The 17,949-nt window shown below is 43.2% G+C and overlaps 1 pseudogene; it reads left to right on the forward strand.

Annotated features, from left to right (window-relative positions):
* The first annotated feature begins 10,896 nt into the window (after positions 1 to 10,896).
* On the forward strand, positions 10,897 to 17,708 carry LOC136624373 (zinc finger protein 182-like; annotated as a pseudogene).
* The last annotated feature ends 241 nt before the right edge of the window (positions 17,709 to 17,949 follow it).

The following is a 17,949-nucleotide window of genomic DNA, read 5'->3' on the forward strand; positions in this document are numbered from 1 at the left end:
TGATTGCGAGACAGAGGTTGCGTAGGAGGAGGAGGAGGGTGGTTTAGTGGAGGAAGCATACACCGCCGCCGATACCAGCACCGAGCTGGGGCACGCAATTCGGGGGGTGGGTAGGACGTGAGCGGTCCCGGGCTCTGACTCTGTCCCAGCCTGCACTAAATTCACCCAATGTGCCGTCAGGGAGATATAGTGGCCCTGCCCGTCTGTGCTTGTCCACGTGTCTGTTGTTAAGTGGACCTTGGCAGTAACCGCGTTGGTGAGGGCGCGTACAATGTTGCGGGAGACGTGGTCGTGCAGGCCTGGGATGGCACATCGGGAAAAATAGTGGCGACTGGAAACCGAGTAGCGCGGGGCCGCCGCCACCATCATGCTTTTGAAAGCCTCCGTTTCCACAAGCCTATACGGCAGCACCTCCAGGCTGATCAATTTGGCTATGTGCACGTTTAACGCTTGAGCGTGCTGGTGCGTGGCGGCGTACTTGCGCTCGCGCTCAAACAGTGGCGCTAGCGACGTCTGGTCGCTGCGCTGAGAGACATTGCTGGATGGGGCCGAGGACAGCGGAGCTGAGGGTGTGGGTGCAGGCCGGGAGACGGTAGTGCCTGTGTCCTGAGAGGGGGGTTGGATCTCAGTGGCAGGTTGGGGCACAGGGGGAGAGGCAGTGGTGCAAACCGGAGGCGGTGGACGGCCTTCGTCCCACCTTGTGGGGTGCTTGGCCATCATATGCCTGCGCATGCTGGTGGTGGTGGCTCCCCAGCTGATCTTGGTGCGACAAAGGTTGCACACCACTGTTCGTTGGTCGTCAGGCGTCTTTGTGAAAAACTGCCACACCGTAGAGCACCTTGACCTCTGCAGGGTGGCATGGCGCGAGGGGGCGGTTTGGGAAACAGTTGGTGGATTATTCGGTCTGGCCCTGCCTCTACCCCTGGCCACCCAACTGGCTGGGCCTGTGCCCACACCCTGACTTGGGCCTCCGCGTCCTCGCCCGCGTCCACGTCCTCTAGGCCTACCCCTACCCCTCAGCATGCTGTATTACCAGTAGTGCAGAAACAGAACGCTGTAATTAAATGTGCCGCTTATTGGCCTGTGGTTGGAGGCTGACTTCGCTTACGGAACGCCAGGAAATAATTTTGCGCAAGCCTGCTGTAACACTTAGCTGGCTGCGTATGACTTTGGAGAACTATTACACCCAGCAGAGACCCAGAACACTGAGGACAGTCACAGGCAGCCCAAATAGATTTTTTTCCCCAAATGTATTTGCAAAGGCCCACTGCCTATATTCAATCAATAATCAATATGTCTTCTGTCCCTGCCTAAGCGCTTCTGGCCCTGGAGTATGTCAAAGAACTGCAGAGTGTTGCACTGTGGACTGCAATACAGCGGTGATTTCACAGCCCAGACAGAGCCAGGAAATAATTTTGTGCAATCCTGCTGTAACACTTAGCTGGCTGCGTATGAATTTGGAGAACTACTACACACAGCAGAGACCCAGAACACTGAGGACAGTCACAGGCAGCCCAAATAGATTTTTTTCCCCAAATTTTTTTTGCAAAGGCCCACTGCCTATATTCAATCAATATGTCTTCTGTCCCTGCCTAAGCACTTCTGGCCCTGGAGTATTACTGCAGGGCGCAATGCTCTGCACGGCCGATATACCAAAAAAAAAAAAAGTGCAACACTGCAAAAAGCAGCCTCCACAGTACTGCACACGGTTAGATGTGGCCCTAAGAAGGACCGTTGGGGTTCTTGAAGCCTAAAATACTCCTAACACTCTCCCTATAGCAGCAGCAGCATCAGCAGCACTGTCCCTGAGCTATGTCAGAAAGCATCTGTGGCGAGCCGCGGGAGGGGCCGATTTTTATACTCGGGTGACACCTGATTTCGCCAGCCACTCACTGTAGGGGGGTGGTATAGGGCTTGAACGTCGCAGGGGGAAGTTGTAATGCCTTCTCTGTCTTTCTATTGGCCAGAAAAGCGCGCTAACGTCTCAGAGATGAAAGTGAAAGTAACCCGAACATCGCGTGGTACTAATTACGAGTAACGAGCATCTCGAACGCGCTAATACTCGAACGAGTATCAAGCTCGGACGAGTACGTTCGCTCTTCTCTACCTGTGATACATTTAAGGTAGCTATTCGGGCGGACAAAATACCTTCTGGTCAACATAAAGGATGTTTTAATGCGTCAACAAGTGATGAAGTAGCCATTGCTATCACTGGCGATTATTTTGGAAAAATACAATAGTCAGTTGCAGCGACTGGCTGCAGGACCCTCTCATTTTTTGCCATGGAGAGGATGGCTTGTGTTGACGGACAGCAGCTTCTGCCGGCGTTCCGGAGGAGTCTTATCCCATGCCTTGCAGCCGCCAGCCTCAGGTTTGTGAGGTGCAGCCACCGTCTCGTCGCTTCAAGATCTTCTGGATGTCTTCTGAAATCAGTAAATCTTCCAAAACTTCTCTTCCCTGCTTCATGTAGTGTTTATAGCATTTAGCGGAAGCGCTGGACACGTTTTGGACACCCGATCCTTCTTCAGCAGCCGGACTCATACAAATCACTTACAAATTTATTACAACATAATAAATCCCCCTGGTTAACCCCTTCCTGCTCCGGGGGTTATATGTACACGCTAGGAGAGAAGGCATTCCTGTAAATTGACGAACAGTTACATCCTATAGATGGTGCGGGCAGAGAAGTTGAGCGCCCATCATCTAACTGCTGGCCTACCACTGCAACAGCAGCATCTAAAAGGTTCACAGAGGGAGAACCATGTAAATGTGGAGGGACAATGGGTTGCCATGGCAAATAAATGCGTCAATAGCGTTGGGGTCTGTGATCACTAGGATAAGCTATGATGCATTGCAGTACAGCAGTGTATTATCAGAGCGATCATAGCCTCACTGGTCCAATTTCCCTCCAGAGACATAAATATATATGTATATATATATTAATTTTGGTATCATCATAATTGTACAAGTCTGCAGAAAAAAGTTATCATGTCATTTATGCTGCATGATTAACTCCTACACATACGGTTCCGCCCCTCCATCTCGTATGGGAAAGATCATTGTACAAATTGTTAAACAGCATGTCTGCAAGTACTTGGATAAGAATGGAGTAATTACCAGAGCCAGCATGGGTTTGTAACAAGCAAGTCATGTCAGTCAAATCTAATATCTTTCTATGACAGAATCACCGACTGGGTTGATCAGGGAAATGCAGTGGATATAGTATATCTTGACTTTAGTAAAGCATTTGACAAAGTATCTCATACCATACTCATTGAAAAAATGACCAAACATGGGATTGACAAGGCAACAGTTAGGTGGATTCAGAACGGGCTACATGATTCCACTCAAAGAGAGGTCATAAATGCCTACGCATTCAAGTGGAAGAATATTTTGAGTCGGGTATCACAAGACTGTGTCCTAGGCCTAGCGTTCAAGATTTTTATTAATGATTTAGATAAGGGAATTGAGGGAGAAACCTATTGAGTTTTCAAACGACATAAAGGCAGGAACAATGGCTTAACATTGGAGGAGAGAGGATTCAAAAAAATCTGGACAAACGTTAACAGTGGGTGGCGACTTACAGAATGGTATTTAACAGGGAGAAATGCAAATTCCTACATCTGAGCAAGAAACATGAAAAAAAAAACATACAGCATGGTAGGAGTTGGGCTAAGCAGCAGCACATGTGAAAAGGACTAAGGTATACTAATAGATCATAGGCTGAACATGAGTCAATAATGTGATGCAGCAGCCAAAAAGGCAAACACATTTCTGGGATGAATTAAGAGAAGCATAGAGTCTAGATCACGTGAGGTCATTATCCCCTCTACTTATTTAGACCTCATCTGGAATACTGTGTCCAGTTTTTGGCACCACAATTTTAAAAAGACATCAGCAAACTGGAGCAAGTTCAAAGAAGTCACCAAGATGGTGAGCGGTCTGCAAATCATGTCCTACGAGGAATAGTTAAAGGACTCGGGAGTATTTAGCTTGCAAAAAAGAAGGTTGAGTGGAGACTTAATAGCTGTCTACAAATATCTGAAGGGCTGTCACAGTGCAGAGGGATCAGCTATATTCGCATCTGCACAAGGAAAGAGTAGAAGCAATGGGACGAAACTGAAAAGGAGGAGACACAGATTAGATATAAAAAAAGAGTTTCTTAAGTGAGGGTAATTAATCCAAGAGAAAAACAAATACTCAGCAGCATATTCTCCCATAACGAAAAGACAAGCAGCTTCGTTTTGACCTCCACCGTCTTTTTCAAGCTTGATCACATGACCAGGTGTCTACGCAGAGACCTGCATACACTGAGCGTAGAGACCGGGTCATGTGATCCCTTTTCTCCTCCCACACGGGTGACTGATCAGATGATAGTGTCATCATCGCAGGTCATGTAGGCACAGATTACTCCCATGTCCCCTGTCTGGCTCTGCAGTTGGAGTTTTGGGGCTCCCAGCTTCTTATAGTGTAGACACCAGGGAGGCGGCAGGAGATTATTGACCATGTAACGCTACTTTGGGAAGTTTGGAAACAAACAAAATTAAAAAAGAAAAAGTTCTAGCACTCTAGAGGTTGCGTAGATGACTTATGTCCAAAAGAAGGTAGCATGCAGAGAAAAGCAATGGCACTTATGTAGAGATGAGCGAACCTGCTAGAAAAGCAATGGCACTTATGTAGAGATGAGCGAACCTACTCAGCCATGCCCCTTTTTCGCCCGAGCACCGCAATTTTCAAATTTCAAATTTCCAATCAGAGGCAGCACTCAGCCATTCATTGAATTCACAGCTAGGGATGATTTTCGGGATAGGGCTTATATTTCAAGCCCCCCAAAAGAATAATCGCAGCAGGCGTTACTGTCATCCCACTGCTGTCAATGGGGTGGCTGTCAATGGGGTGTCCTCGCTGCAGACCCCTCATCACTGAACACTGTGACAGTGCTGTTACAGTGTTCAGTGATGAGAGGACTCCTTGTGGGGCTTAACAGATTTTGCATTAGGGCCCATATACAGAAAGTTCCCCTCTCCATCTATTATTTCACATGTTACCTGTGGTGCTTTATGTTCTTTGTTCTTTGTTTATGTAGAGATGAGCGAACCTACTCGGCCATGCCCCTTTTTCGCCCGAGCACCGCAATTTTCGAGTACTTCCGTACTCGGGCGAAAAGATTCGGGGGGCACCGTGGGTGAGTGGGGGGTTGCAGCGGGGAGTGGGGAGGGGAGAGGGAGAGAGAGAGGGCTCCCCCCTGTTCCCCGCTGCTACACCCCGCTCTGCCACGCCTCCCCCCGGCGCCCCCCGAATCTTTTCACCCGAGTACGGAAGTACTCGAAAATCGCGGTGCTCGATTGAGTAATTACTCGAAACGAGTAGGTTCGCTCATCTCTACACTTATGTTATTTGTGGGGGAGGGGGCCAAGATTGAAAACACCCCCACTTGTGCTTTAAAATAATCACTGGAGAGGATAAGGCCCATGATCCCAAATTGGATACTATTTTATTGCTAGAATATACATACAGAAATCAAAGTCTTGCAACACATTTCGAAGGAGGTTCTCTTTTTATCAAGCGTAAAGGAGAAGGACACTCAATTTATAAAGTACATGGTCTCTCGTCTACTGATTAGTGTGTTTGCAATCTACCTCCAAAATGCTCAACTGGGTGTGTAATTCCTGACAATTTGGGTGTGGCTAAACTCAGAAGGTAGTGATGCTCAATCACATTGCCTGGAGCACAAAAATGGCACTCAATTGGCCAGAAGATCAGAAGAGCAGTCAAATTGTCCCGCCAAAATGACCATTTTGGCACATGGTTTTCCACCATTTCGGCGTGCAAATGCCAAAAGAGTGCCGCTATCTGCATCGCTGCAGCGCACGTTCTTGTTGTCCAGCATCTGGAAATGGTTGGTGGATCAACAGTGTTACATTGCCCATATGAAAATTATAAGACTAAATTAAAAAATCATAATATGAGTAAAGAAGTAGGACTTAATTCACCATAAATACATAGAGGGACATAAAAATATATAAACAGTTAAGTTTTTTGTTTTTTTTCAATAGCATGTTACTGGATTGTAGGTGGGATTATGGTGAGAATAAACTGTAATGTATAAACTGAGTAACTAAATAGATAAATGAGTATGGTGAAGATTATATGGCCGACATATGTGATGGAAACAGGAGGGGTTGAACCAGAGATTCACACAGACCGCCCAGGGGGGTAACGAGATTAGCGCCGTTTGGGTTGTTTAAAAATGGGTTGTTGAAATTTAAAATAATGAATAATAGTAAGAAATAAATTAAAATAGGTGGTCTGCTTAAAGTTTGAATATAAATCATTTTGACATTAGCTCAAAATGCAAGATGTTGGTTATTACACCCCATGGTAGAAAAGCTCTTGAACAGGAAGACATTTCTATTAAAACATTGAAATAAAAATTATATAGATTAAACCAAAACATAAAGTAAATATGAAGTTATTTATCGTAAAAAGGTAACCCGAAATTTAAAACCTCAAAATTTTGTGCGCCTATGTGCGCAAAAAAATACACTCCACGGATGTACAAAATGCGCGTGACCGAAGCCCCGTGCATTTTTAGACATGTGAGCAAAAAAGTGTGTGGAGCAGCTGTGCTTGTAGAAGCGCAGCTGCTTCATGAAGGTCCCCCCATCACTGAACACTGTGACAGCACTGTCAAAGTGTTCAGTGATGATGGGACTCCTTGCAGGGATGAAAGAATCCCCTGCAACAGCTGTGACAGCTTTGGCAGAGGAGCGCGATACCATCCAATTGCTTTCAATGGGACCGGCGCTGCTGCTGCCCCATAGAAGGCAATGAGATGAAGGCAACCCCTGCTGCAATTCATTTTCAGGATGGGGGTTCTTGAAATATAAGCCCTACCCTAAAAATAATCCCTAGCTGTGAAAAAAATAAATAAATGAACCCACCTAGAAGCAATGTCTGGCTCTTCTCCCCATCCCTAGAAATCTTCATCTGCCTTCTGGTGGCCAGGTATTGAAAAATCTCCGCCTCCATAAAGTGCTGCCTCTAATCAGAGGCAGCACTCAGCCATTCATTGAATGACAGCTGAGCAGTGCCTCTGTTTGGTCTGAGCGCTCAGTCAATCAGAGGCAGTGCTCAATGATTCATTGAATTCACAGCTAGGGATGATTTTCGGGATAGGGCTTATATTTCAAGCCCCCCAAAAGAATAATCGCAGCAGGCGTTACTGTCATCCCACTGCTGTCAATGGGGTGGCTGTCAATGGGGTGTCCTCGCTGCAGACCCCTCATCACTGAACACTGTGACAGTGCTGTTACAGTGTTCAGTGATGAGAGGACTCCTCGCGGGGCTTAACAGATTTTGCATTAGGGCCCATATACAGAAAGTTCCCCTCTCCATCTATTATTTCACATGTTACCTGTGGTGGTTTATGTTCTTTGTTCCACTATGTAAACATAGCCCAGGAACTTAATGCTTTTTTTTTCTATCCGCCCTCCAAACAAAGTCCCCTAATCCCCTGTCACTGCTGTCTTTACGCGCAGCACGGACCTTACCGGCACGCATTTAAAGCACGCCTGTCCTATCTTTTGTAGGTACGAGTATTTTGAACCTCTAAAAAAAATGGAAATGTGAGCACTTCATAGGAAACCAATGGTTCTAACAGATGTGATTTTTTTGCGCACATAGGTGCGCAAAAAACAAAATGCTCATCTGACGCAGCCTGAGGTGTAAGTGTTCTCATCCGGAAAATAGAAAACATTTAATTTCTCCTTAATGTCAAAAATTCCCCTTGAGGAATCTTTTCCAGTGGTGTCAAACGCATGTAGGTGGGGTCACTATCATGGTGGCCGAGAAAATGTTTAGAGACCCCATGCTTCGTGAACCCCATCTGGATATTCCAGCAATAGTGGTTTGCTCTAGTTCTCAGCAAGTAGGCAATCCAGCAAGTAAATGTAGGTCAAACCACAATTCATAAAGTCCCTAAGGGGTATTGATTTAATTGTCCTGCATCAATTTCATTCCAGTTATGATAAATGTTTGAGCAACACTTACAACCCCCGTATCCCACACTTAAAGGAGTCTTTTAATGATGGGTCCATGGCTGATCGAATACTGTGGAGAGCGCTCTGTTTGCAATGGTGAAGAGAAGGTTCCAAAATAGCAGCCTATGGTTTCTACGGAAGACCACCGATGGATGTTCTGGAATTTTAGTAACTAAGAGAGGATACCCCCATGGAGTTTCCCACTTTTTGCTCAAAATATTCTTCAATAGGGAATGCTGGGAGTTACATTGGGTTCTAAACTATATTTTTTGTTTAATATAGCCATGTTGATGATAACATAATGTTATGGCTTTTGAAAAGTGGAAATAACCCCCCACCCCCCCCAAAAAAAAAAATTGTTGATCCCTACTGTATCTTATTGGCTCTATACAGACTGTTGTTTTTCACATCTTGATTTCCCTTCATCATTGAAGCTCCAAGATGATCTGTATTTATTATTAATTCTCGTGATCCCATGTGAGAGAACTTGGGAAGTCAACTGTGTAAGGTTTAGATTTAATGCTTTATACGCAGTGTTCAGTAGTGAGGGGACTCCATTAGGGGATGAAGAAATTAAAAAAATTACAGAAATTACAAAAGTTACATGTGGGGGTGGGGTTGATACAAAAGGTACAGGGAGAGGAGGTGGAGCAAGGGGGAACACAGCAATGTGACGATAATATGTGATATACAGTATTTTTCGGACACAAACGGGGTAGGGGTAATATAGGAGGTCTGGGACAGGAAGTGTACATGATGGGCAAAAGTGGATAGCCATAGGAATAGACAGAGGGCATATTGTGGGGATGGGGGGCTAGATCATTGGTATGCTTCTATGAAGAGGTGTGTCTTTACGGTACATCAGAAGCTCTGTGTGTCAGGGATTGTCCGAATGTTGGGGGGTAGAGCATTCCAGAGGATCGGTGCTGCTGTAGAGGAATCTTGGAGGCGAGCATGTGAAGTTAGAAATAGAGAGGTGTTTAGTCTGAGTGTGTTGGCAGAACGGAGCGCGTGGGTGAGTTATGCATGGACAGGAGGGAAGCGATGTACAGTGGAGCGCATCATGGAGAGATATAACACAGTAGCATATTAGATATTTAATGGGATTTTGTCACAAAAACAAAAATTCTAGCTGCTGGACCCCTCCTTAAATTAATAAAGCATTCTTGCCTCTCCTCAGCCCTGAATGGAAGTTAGTTTACTGCTGCTTCCAATCAGAGGTTGTACTCCTTGCATCAGTGCTAATATTCTGGGTGGTATGATGCCAGGAGTTTGGGACAGTGTTGCTGCAGACTCTGATTGGCTGCAGCAGTCACCCGACTTTCTCCAAGCCGTACAACCCCAGGCCAGTGCTGGGGCAATGGTAGCCATTTACCTGCATTCCAGGGGGCTGACGATTGGTGAGTATAATGTATTTTGTATTTTACGTGGGGTGCAGAAGTTGGTAAAAACAAATTTTTGTGACAACCCCCCTTAAAGGCAAGTTTCAGCTGAGGATATTACGGACACATTTCCTCGTCTGTGATACGGACGTGTGTTCCAGTCCAACCACGAGTTTTACTGACCAGAATTCAAAGCATCATAGGTCCCAATAATCCTCTGAGTTCGGGTCAATAAATCTTGCGGTAAAAATCCCATTATTGTGTTTATCATCTTTAGGGTACACGCACAACGACGTTTTTTCATTCATTTTCAGATCCATTCATTTGATGGGGGTAAATTCACATATACTTTTTTGTTTATTCTGATGAATAGTCCAAGAAAAAAAATAGCAGCATGTCCCGTTGTTGTCCGAATCTCAGCTGATAATAGTACATCACTATGTAGTGTCCCGCACATCGGATGCACATGGGTGGGATGACAAAGTGCTGACTGATCACTGTTACGTCTGAGAATCTCGGGCACAACTTTTTAAATGTCTGTGCTTATGCATCCTTAGACCGTACTTATATTGGCGCGTGCAAGACTGATCCAATACTGAACTTTTAATCTGCATTCTTACCTGTGAGTGCGATGTGTGTTTTGTGAAAAAAAGGCATCGCTGCACATGAGATTTTCACGTGTGTTAAAATAGCATGTTGTTCAAATAGTAAAATAGAAAAACAGAACATTTACGGTGCACTCGCATAAACACCGTACAGCATGCGATGGTGGTGCAAATTTTTTTTTTGTTATAAAGAAAATAATAAGCAGTATCACCCAAAAATAGGACATTCTGCGATCAGTTCAAGAGAAAAATGGCTCATGTAAATTAACCCATGTAAAATAATGGGCTCTTTTCATGTGCAATTTGTGTGCATCCCGCAACGCACAGAAATCATACTAAAAATCGCCCGTCTAAAAACACGCATATTCATTGCTGTCTTTGAATCAACTATAATACAGAGATTTGCGGGTGGGGGGGTTACATTGTCTTCTCTTCTTCCCTTTCAGGATACTCAGCTGATATCTTCTATAGCAGATCATTTTCCTGATTGACCCGACAAGAATGGAGAGGAACCGGGACAAGATGGCGGAGGGTATATTCACCCTCACCCTAGAGATACTCTTCCGGCTTACAGGAGAGGTGAGAGATTCTGGGGATGACGTCACGTTCCATCATTCTTATCTATGTCAGTCTCTGGTCACATCTACGGCAGAGGATTTACTGCTGATTCATCATAAATTCCGGGAAAATAATAGAGCCGGTTGTTCTGGCAGAATGACGGAAACCCAACAGATCTACTATAAGGCAATTGGAGGTTGTTGGGGGTCATTATTGTCTGTCATCTGACAGAACCAAAACTCTGATCATTTTGTTCTTCTGCTCCGGTGACTGAGTAGAACAACGGAGATGATGAACACAGATGTGAGGAGAATCTTACTAATTGTTGGACATAACTGGAGACATGAAGGACTCCGGGAATGTCTGCAGGGATATTTATGGATGTATCTCCCCATAAACAGGATTACACGGTAGTGAAGAAGACTTCTAGTGACGACTGTCAGGCCCCAGTATCTGATAGATTGGGAAGACCCCTTAGTCCAATCACAGGGCCTCCACCTCACTCCCTGTTACTTGAGGAGATCGATGAACAGAAGATCCTAGAACTCACCAACAAGATGATTGAGCTGCTGACTGGAGAGGTGACGCTGCTGGGAATGCTGGGACATTATTCAGTAACGCTATGGCGGCATAACATGTCTGGGTGATGACAGTATCATTGTGTTGTCAGGTTCCTATAAGGTGTCAGGACGTCACTGTCTATTTCTCCATGGAGGAGTGGGAGTATTTAGAAGGACACCAGGATCTGTACAAGGACGTCATGATGGAGGACCACCAGTCCCCCCCATTACCAGGTAATAGACAGGACTAAATCCACACGGCCTTTATTATTGGTATGTAGAGAATGAAGTCAGTGGTTGTCTGTGTTTTCTGCAGGTAGAATCAGTAAGAGAACAGCAGCGGAGAGGTGTCCCTATCCTTCTCTTTCACAGGATGATCAGGTAGATGGAGAGAAGGTCTCATGAAATCTCTCTGGTCAGTAGGATGGCTGACAAGGTCTTGTGTTCAGTCTAATTATATATTGCACGGAAAATTTTATGAAGTCAAGGTTACTTTAGAGTAACTGAGGAATAAAATGTGTATACACACAGAGGAGCATTAGATTTTTCTCAGGCTGCGTGTACCGATGTCCCTCTGCAGAATATGCCACCCCTCACACTCTCCTCATTTAGGACCTAAAGAATACTTGCGCCAAATTTTACGATTGTACGACAACAGGAAACTACATTACATAGGGATGCACTTACCTTTGCAATTAGCATTGAATAATTGACTTGTGACCCCTTTACTTTCCCTATTTAGGAACTAAAGAATGCTCCTGTCAAAGTTCATGTTTGTATGACACCAGGAAGTTAGAGAATTAGATTTGCTACATTACACAGGGGTGCCAATACTTTTGCACTTAGCATTGCATTTTCAAGTTGTGACCCCCTTTACTTTTTCTATTTAGGACCTAAAGAATGGTCATGCCTAATTTCTTGTTTGTTCGACATCATGAAGTTAGAGAATTAGATTTGGTACATTACACAGGGGTGCCAGTATTTTTGCAATAAGCATTGTAGTTTTAAATTTTGACCCCTATACTTTTACTATATAGGACCTAAAGAATGCTCCTGCCAAATTTCATGTTTGTACGACATCAGAAAGTTAGAGAATTAGATTTGGTACATTGCACAGGTGTGCAAATACATTTGCACTTAGCATTGAATTTTTGAGTTGTGATTCCTTTACGTTTCCTATTTAGGACCTAAAGAATGGTCATGCCGAATTTCATGTTTATGCGACATCGGGAAGTAAGAGAATTACTTAGTCAGTGAGGGCTTTCCCTTTATATGTATACTAACTGATAGGCTCGGCCATGCCCAATTTAATTTGATCCAGGTGTTTACATGTTGTTTGCACGGAAAATTTAATGATGTCAAGGTTAGCTTAGAGTAACCGAGGAATAAAATATGTATACATATAGAGGAGCGTTAGATTCTCCTCAGGCTGCAAGTACCGATGTCCCTCTGCAGAATGTGCCACCACTTCCACTCTCCCCATATAGGACCTAAAGAATGCTTGAGCCAAATTTCACGCTTGTACGACACCGAGAAGTTACATTACATAGGGGTGCACTTACCATGACCCCTTTGATTTTCCTATTTAGGACCTAAAGAATGATCATCCCAAATTTCATGGTTGTATGACATCGGGAAGTTAGAGAACTGGTCAGTGAGTGAGTGAGGGCTTTCACACACACACACATACACACACACATATATATATATACATATATATATATATATATATATATATATATATATATATATATATATATATATATATATATATATATAATTGTGTAATGAGAAAGCTGGAGATGGCGGGATTACAGCCAACCACAGACATTAGATCTCTGCATCTTTTCTAGTTCTGGAGACTTCTGGTTGGAATAAAGAAGCAACAGATTGGAGTTATACAGGAGACCTGCAGCTATTTGGCCCAGATCACTACTGCTGTCATGTCATTCCGGCTCCTCATACTAATTAATGACCTTTTCTGGCCATATAAAACCTTCCACACGACTTCTCCAACTGTGTGATGACTTTTACCATATTTATTTCACAGCTTGTGAATCCGGATGAAGATCCGATCCCTATTGATGCTACAGAGACACATGTGAGGGGGGATCAGCCGTGTAAGGAGGGGATTCCTACAGATGACCCCCCAGGTGAGACTACATGTAGAGAAGAGTCTGTGTTGTCGGGTTTTCTGCTGAATGTTGCCTTATTTAGCCAAAAACAATGTTAAGAATTTTTTTCATAATACGCTGCTCAAACAAAAATTAGGGGACCTTTTAAGTCACATTAGGATTAAAACTATCAGTCCCGCACACAATAGCAGTTTTTAAAAAATCCATATTAACCTCTTGTAGTTTTTGTTAGTACTATTTTAGAATACATACGACTTTTTGATTGCTTTTTATTACATTTTGTCTCTCATTTTTCCATTGATAGGACTGTGTGAGGGCTCGATTTTTGTGGGGTGACCTGTAGTTTGCATTGGTACCATTTTGGGGAACATATAAAACTTTTTGATAGCTTTTCATTATTTTATTTTTTTCTGATGGAGACCTAAGTAGACCTTTATGGATGTAGTAATACCAATTTGTAGATTTTTTTAATTTTACTTTAGATTTTTACAATCCTAATAAAAAAACACTGTTTATTTCTCGACTTTTGCATTGGGAGACACAGTTGAAAACCATGGGTATAGCTACTACCACTATAGGGTGTACACTAAGCAAAAAAAAAAGTGTTAGTTTCTCCTCCCAGCTATACACCTCCTGCAGAAGCCAGCTAATCAGTTTTAGCTCAGAGTCTCGGAGCTCTACTGTCTATGGTAGTTAGGTGAGTATTTTCTCCACTGAGGTAAGTATTCTCTCCTCCCTCTTTTCCTTCCTCTTTCTTTTTACCACCACCACTGCAGCCAACTTTCTTTACTCCACTTCCAACCCACCCACCCACCCAACAAAACCAGTCAACCTATACCAAGCCCCCTAGCAGATGCTCCTTGGTGTGGCATATTCCTGGGGAGTATGAAGATTTCCCTATGAGAGACAATTGACTAGCCAATAATGTTTCTAAAGCTATTTGTGGTAAGAGTTCTCATCTACCAGAAAACAAAGCCAGCCACGTGTGGTTCTGCACAGAAGAAGAGGCTCCAGATTTGTTTCTTTTGCGGCTGGAAAACAAAACACTCTCCTACAAACTGCGCCCGTCCTGGTGTCCCTGGCCACTATACTCCAAGCCCGCCTATACTAAATCTTCTATGCATATGGCTGTTCAGAACCAAGGCAATCAGAGTGGGGTGACGACTTTTTTTATTCAAGGGGACCTAACTCACTCATGGCTCAGACATCTATGTTCAGAAGGTTATCTCTTCGAGCTATGCCATATCGTTTTCTACAAACCCAAAGATTGCTTCTTCAGTTCCAAAATTCCGATCTCTCCTTCATAGTGCAATGCTTTGGCTTATGTGATACACACTTTCTCCTCTAAGGTTGTAATTGTCCCTGTTTCGCCATAAACAGTGCAGGGGGTTATATTCCAATCTCTTCACAAGGAGGACGGCACTGTCCGACCTGTTCTGCATCTGAAGAGATTAAATCAATATGTCAAGGTTCAACAGTTCAGCGTGGAGTTGTTGAGATCTGTCATTGCGCCCATGGGAGTTTCTGTCATCCATTGATATTAAAGGGGTTGTCCCGCGGCAGCAAGTGGGTCTATACACTTCTGTATGGCCATATTAATGCACTTTGTAATGAACATTGTGCATTAATTATGAGCCATACAGAAGTTATCAAAAGTTTTATACTTACCTGCTCCGTTGCTAGCGTCCTCGTCTCCATGGTGCCGACTTATTTTCGGCCTCCGATGGCCAAATTAGCCGCGCTTGCGCAGTCCGGGTCTTCTGCTCTCTTCAATGCAGCCGCTCGTGCAGAATGCCGTCTCCGTGTAGCTCCGCCCCGTCACGTGCCGATTCCAGCCAATCAGGAGGCTGGAATCGGCAATGGAGCGCACAGAAGAGCTGCGGTCCACGGAGGGAGCAGACCCCGGCGGCCATCTTCAGCAGGTGAGTATGAAGACGCCGGACCGCCGGGATTCAGGTAAGCACTCTCCGGTTTGTTTTTTTAACCCCTGCATCGGGGTTGTCTCGCGCCGAACGGGGGGGGGGGGGGGGGGTTAAAAAAAAACAAAAAACCGTTTCTGCGCGGGACAACCCCTGTAAGCAATTCACCTAGTGATTAGTGAAAAGTTTACAAAGTAATAGAGGATGCACTTACTTGGATGAGGAGTTTGCAGGCACCAGTGATCCTCTAGGTTCGCTTTTAATGTAAGAGGCTTTATATCTATTAGTTCCACGCTTGAAAAAGGAGGTGAATCTGTCTATAAACACTCCAAAACACGTTGCACTTCTCTGTGATTCCTGTACTGTTTGTCCAGTGCAGGACAACCTGAATAATGTGTGATACTTTCTTCTTAAAGCTTCTGTGCTCTGTAACCTTACTAGCTGTATGAGCCGTGGATAAGATCAGCAGCTGAGAGCTCCAGCTGTATGTACTAATTAAACGTCAACGCATGGGAAAACACAACAAATAAGCTTATTGGCTAAAATAATCTGTCCATTAGGATGGCTGTCAGTAGATTAGGTGCTCCACAAATTATTGTGGCTCATGTAAATGGGAAAAACCTTTAACAATTTATATGCAAATGTCATAAACTATTAGTATAATTGTAATGTTATATTCAAAAATATTAAAAATTCATTTTATTCTTGCCAGATTACAAAACTAGAAACTCCAAAGGACATCTGATATCAACAGATTATGAAGTGGAAGATCCTGGTATCATACAAGATACAAATGAAAAGCCGGCTATTATCCCAAATATGCCCTCAGCCCTTCACAGCAAAAATCTATCTTCTGATCCTTCTAAACATGTTTCATCTTCTGATTCATTGAAGAATGTTAAACAAAATAAAATTTACGGAACAGATGTTGAACAACAAAGAGTTCACACAGGGGAGAGGCCATATTCATGTTCTGAATGTGGGAAATGTTTTAACCAACAAGCACATCTAGTGATACATCAGAGAATTCATACAGGGGAAAAGCCATATTCATGTTCAGAATGTGGGAAATGTTTTAACCAAAAATCAAATCTTGTGTTACATCAGAGAAATCACACAGGGGAGAAGCCATATTCATGTTCTGAGTGTGGTAAATGTTTTAACCGAAAATCAAATCTTTTGTTACATCAGAGAATTCACACAGGGGAGAAGCCATTTTCATGTTCTGAATGTGGGAAATGTTTTAACAATAAATCAAATCTTGTGTTACATCAGAGAAATCACACAGGGGAGAAGCCATATTCATGTTCTGAGTGTGGGAAACGTTTTAACCAAAAATCAAGTCTTGTGTTACATCAGAGAATTCACACAGGGGAGAATCCACATTCTTGTTCTGAATGTGGGAAATGTTTTAACAAAAAATCAAGTCTTGTTTTACATCAGATAATTCACACAGGAGAGAAGCCATATTCATGTTCTGAATGTGGGAAATGTTTTAAGCTAAAATCAAATCTTGTGTTACATCAGAGAATTCACACGAGGGAAAAGCCCCATTCTTGTTCTGAATGTGGGAAATGTTTTAACAATAAATCAAGTCTTGTTTTACATCAGAGAATTCACACAGGAGAGAAGCCATATTCATGTTCTGAATGTGGGAAATGTTTTAACAAAAAGTCAAGTCTTGTTTTACATCAGAGAATTCACACAGGAGAGAAGCCATATTCATGTTCTGAATGTGGGAAATGTTTTAACAAAAAGTCAAATCTTGTGTTACATCAGAGAATTCACACGAGGGAAAAGCCCCATTCTTGTTCTGAATGTGGAAAATGTTTTAACCAAAAATCAAGTCTTGTTTTACATCAGAGAATTCACACAGGAGAGAAGCCATATTCATGTTCTGAATGTGGGAAATGTTTTAACCAAAAATCACATCTTGCTGTACATGAGAGAATTCACACAGGGGAGAAGACATTTTCATGTTCTGAATGTGGGATATGTTTTAACCGAAAATCAAGTCTTGTGTTACATCAGAGAATTCACACAAGGTAGAGAAGATATTTTTATGTTCTGAATATGGGAAATCTTTTCACACATAAATATGTTCTTATTAAACATTAGAAAAAACACACAGAGGAGAAGCCACATTCATGTTAGGAATATGGGAATTCCCACACAAGGGAAGAAGCCATTTTTATGTTCAGAATGTGGCAAAAAATCCATTTACATGTTTTGATTGTGGTAAATGTTTTATGCATCATTTACATGTTTAGATTGTGGTGAATGTTTTATGCATAAATCAACTGTCGTTACTCATCTGAGAATTCACACAGGGGAGAAGCCATTTTCATGTTGAGAATGTGAGAAATGTTTTGTATTCAAAAGATTTTTATTGAAACTTTAAGGGTAATAGACAAAACACGAATACAATAAGGTATCAAAGATTTAACATATAAGTTGTGATGAAATAAATTGTTTAACTTGTCCTATTGTCTTTTGCCTAATAACAATTGACTCATATTTTCATGTAAACTTAGGAGTAATTTTGTTGGTGACATTTGCCACCTCTCCGTATATACCTCTCAAGTATGAATATACCTGAAGCCCTGCTTAAGATAATCAGAAAGGGCTCGGCCTATGGTGTAACAGCTGGCGCCTGAACAGGGACTAAGTGACCAGAACCTCTGATCCGACTTACTCTCGAACGGACAGAATGCACAGACCCATAATCAGGACCATGCTGGCTGGTAA

The sequence above is a fragment of the Eleutherodactylus coqui genome, chromosome 4 (assembly GCF_035609145.1).
Source record: "Eleutherodactylus coqui strain aEleCoq1 chromosome 4, aEleCoq1.hap1, whole genome shotgun sequence".
NCBI classification, from domain to species: Eukaryota; Metazoa; Chordata; class Amphibia; order Anura; family Eleutherodactylidae; genus Eleutherodactylus; species Eleutherodactylus coqui.